Here is a 3891-nt window from a genome sequence, read left to right on the forward strand (position 1 = left end):
ACAAGAAATAAAATAATCAGTCTACCTTGATGCCCTCTGTAGGCCTATATGTTATTAATAAATTATAAGTACAGTAACAGACATGAAAGTAGTGATCGCTGGTGCAGACAGGTACAATGGCAGGAGAGTACTTGGAATGAGGAGATAAAGGCTACCTAAGTTACAAAGTTATAAGGTGGCAGGGAGGGATTCTGTCAGGTATAACTGCAATAAGAATTTTGTCCTATGCAAACAACTTGGTCTATTGAAACTGTGCAATCTAATATTAATGGATCTACAGTACAAGAAATAAAATAATCAGTCTACCTTGATGCCCTCTGTAGGCCTATATGTTATTAATAAATTATAAGTACGGTAACAGACATGAAAGTAGTGATTGCTGGTGCAGACAGGTACAATGGCAGGAGAGTACTTGGAATGAGGAGATAAAGGCTACCTAAGTTACAAAGTTATAAGGTGGCAGGGAGGGATTCTGTCAGGTATAACTGTAGTAAGAATTTTGTCCTATGCAAACAACTTGGTCTATTGAAACTGTGCAATCTAATATTAATGGATCTACAGCACAAGAAATAAAATAAGCAGTCTACCTTGATGCCCGTTGTAGGCCTATATGTTATTAATAAATTATAAGTACGGTAACAGACATGCAAGTAGTGATTGCTGGTGCAGACAGGTACAATGGCAGGAGAGTACTTGGAATGAGATAAAATAGAACTGAATGTCAGGTTGAGAATACAAAACTGGAACAGGTAGATAATTTCAAATAGGTATTTAGGATGTGTATTCTCGCAGGATGGCAGTATAGCAAGCAACATTGAACACAGATGCAGTAAACCCAATGCAATGAGCTTGCAGTTGTGATCAACAGTATTCTGTAAGAAGGCAGTCAGCTCCTGGACAAAACTACTAATGTCTTTACACTGGTCTGGTTTCAGACCACCTGTGCTGTACAAACCTAGTGCAATGAGTTTGCAGTTGCGATCAACAGTATACCATAAGAAGGAAGTCTCAATACGCTGGTCTGGTTTCAGACCACCTGTGCTGTACAAACCTAGTGCAATGAGTTTGCAGTTGTGATCAACAGTATACCGTAAGAAGGAAGTCAGCTCTTGGACAGAACTATCAATACGCTGGTCTGGTTTCAGACCACCTGTGCTTTACAACTGCTTACTACATACACACAGAAAGGACCTACTACATGTATTTCAAAAACTCCTTTCCTTGTAAACCATACCTGTTCTACCACATAAAATATACAAATTAAGATGTTGTAATAATGCTAATAATTAATAAAAATTGGAGTTAAGGTTCTTTCCCATCAGGTCCTAATACACATAACTCACTGAGTATTCCAATAAATATTGATAGATAAGTATAACAAAAAATGATTTAATTTAAAAAGTAGAACATTTCTCAAGAAAAATTTTATTAGATTCTTTCTTGGTCTAACACTGTATACAACAGTTTCTGAATTTTAACTTTGAAAACCCTTCGACCTAGTTCACTCATTCTTTCCATGTCATCATGAAGACACTAAAAATAACATTGATTATATTTTCTTTTCAGTTTTCAGTATCTTTTCTAAATATTCACTTAACACATCACTGTCACTTTCACATTTCTGTTTCTTTTATTTTTAACTGCTGGCAAAGCTGTTTGTAGAAGCAGAAGCCACTGGACTGGAAGTTGAAGTCCCTTCAGTAATTTCTGAACTGTAGGAGTTAAACCCCTCCAACACAAATTATTTCTGCTTCCTCCTCCTATATTTCAGCTTGGTGAAAAGGCTCTCATACACCAGGTGCCACTTCCATACATGTGTTTGATATAGAACTGAAAAAAATGAACAACATATTAATGCAATTCTTCTAAATTGGAGCTACATTTTAGTCTGGACACAAGCCTTCTGTTTAAGAAATTGTTACTTTCAATAATTATTTTAGTAAGATGATTGCTAGGTTAGATTATATTATATTACTTTCAGTTATATCTGATAAATTAATGAACAGATGGGTGGAACTTATGGCCTACAGACTGAATCTTCCCCTCACTCTTTCACAACTAGAACACTGGTCTGTAATGTAGGCCTACTTTTAAAAATAAATATTACAGAATTGTACCTTCTTCCAGCAATGAAGAGTTCCAGAAAGTTGAGGGCATTGAAGTAGACCCATTTTATGTTTTCTGTACAGCAGAACCTGGGAGGAGAGGGAGGATGTTATCTCTCCAAGTTCGATATCCAGCCCTCAGAATTTGCCATGTTTTGGCACAACTTTTTCCTGAAACAATGAATCAGAATATTGTGACAAAGAAAATATACATGTAGTAGGCCTACTTATGGCATAGGCCTACACTTATTTGTCATTAAAGCAAACAATGGTATTCATTTCATTAGGTACGAGATGGAGGTTAGGAAAGCACTGCTTATGTTTTCCAAACATTTCTTCAATTAAGTTACAAGAATGATAATTACTACTTCTCCTAGTGTAACTCATTTTACCACTCTATTCCGTATAATATACTTTATCAATAAATAATCTAAGATAACACTATTCATAAGATAATCGTAATAAATCTAATAATTACTTACCAGTTTTTGTCCCAATTCTCCACACTATAGAATGCCATACAAAATTCACGGTCTCCCTATTACTATATCCAGGGAGTCTAGGATTATACACCACTTTGTTTTCATACACTAAGCAAATTAATGTTTCGATTTCATCAACAGATGACTATGTTGCGTCCGCCATTATCGAACGACTGCGACTGAAAAACGGACACGTTTGTTTTTACAAACCAGTCGATCTTCATCGCTCGTAGTTGATCGCTGACGATCGATGCTGTGTGACTGGTGCCACTGCCCTCTGTAGGTTTGTTTTCTTAGTCGGTCGATCGCAGTCGTTCGATCGAGCCTGTGTGACAGCCCCCTTAAGAGCACAGGGCTACAAGATCTTCTTTACAGACGATAACTGGTGCGGACAGAACCATACTATGAAAACAACTTTGACAACGATAATCTGTACAGAGTGTACATTCAGCAAATTTATGGATGGTGTGGAGGGTTCAAAACACCGTCTGGAGCTGGGAAAAGCAATTTTACACATCGGAAGTGAAGAAGGATTTCTTGACGGTGCAGAACTTTGTTTTATTGGCAAGAAAGGAAGTGGTGATCACCACAATGAAATGAACTCGACTTATTATGAAGAATGGTTCGCGAAAATCCTGAGTTTATTGCCTCAAAGGTCGGCTGTCGTTATAGATCAAGCTCCATATCATATGATGGTCAATCCTTCATCTAAAAACCCGAACATGTCATGGTTGAAATCTGAAATTATATCTTGGATAACATCAAAGAATATTTCACTACCACCTAGAGTTGACCATTATAACAAATTAACCAAATCAGAGCTGATTGTCCTTGCCAGGCCTTATTATTATTATTACTTTTTTTTGATATTTGCTTTATGTCGCACCGACACAGATAAGTCTTATGGTGACGATGGGACAGGAAAGGCCTAGGAATGGGAAGGAAGCGGCCTTAATTAAGGTACAGACCCAACATCTGCCTGGTGTGAAAATGGGAAACCATGGAAAACCATCTTCAGGGCTGCCGACAGTGTGGTTCGAACCCACTATCTCCCGGATGCGAGCTCACAGCTGCGCGCCCCTAACCGCACGGCCCGGTATAATAGGCCTTATTTTCAAACACCGGTAAAGAAACTGGAACAACTGACTAAACGACTTCGACCAGATGTACAGCTTGTTTGGTTACCAGTGGCCCATTTCGAGCTTAATCCAATCGAGCTCATTTGGGCTTAAGTAAAAGGGAAAATAGTAAAAACAAATATGGCTAACACATTAGAAAATGTTGACGTATGGAAGCAATTAAAG

The 3891-nt window shown here is 37.8% G+C and overlaps 1 long non-coding RNA gene across 1 annotated transcript; it reads right to left on the bottom strand.

Annotated features, from left to right (window-relative positions):
• Positions 1-1428: 1428 nt before the first annotated feature.
• Positions 1429-2922, bottom strand: LOC137500811 (uncharacterized). The gene is made up of 3 exons (XR_011018253.1): positions 2588-2922; positions 2118-2276; positions 1429-1830 (listed from the first exon to the last, which is right to left on the bottom strand). It is a non-coding gene; the product is annotated as an uncharacterized lncRNA (long non-coding RNA).
• Positions 2923-3891: the final 969 nt, after the last annotated feature.

Source organism: Anabrus simplex, chromosome 1 (assembly GCF_040414725.1).
Source record: "Anabrus simplex isolate iqAnaSimp1 chromosome 1, ASM4041472v1, whole genome shotgun sequence".
Lineage (NCBI taxonomy): Eukaryota > Metazoa > Arthropoda > Insecta > Orthoptera > Tettigoniidae > Anabrus > Anabrus simplex.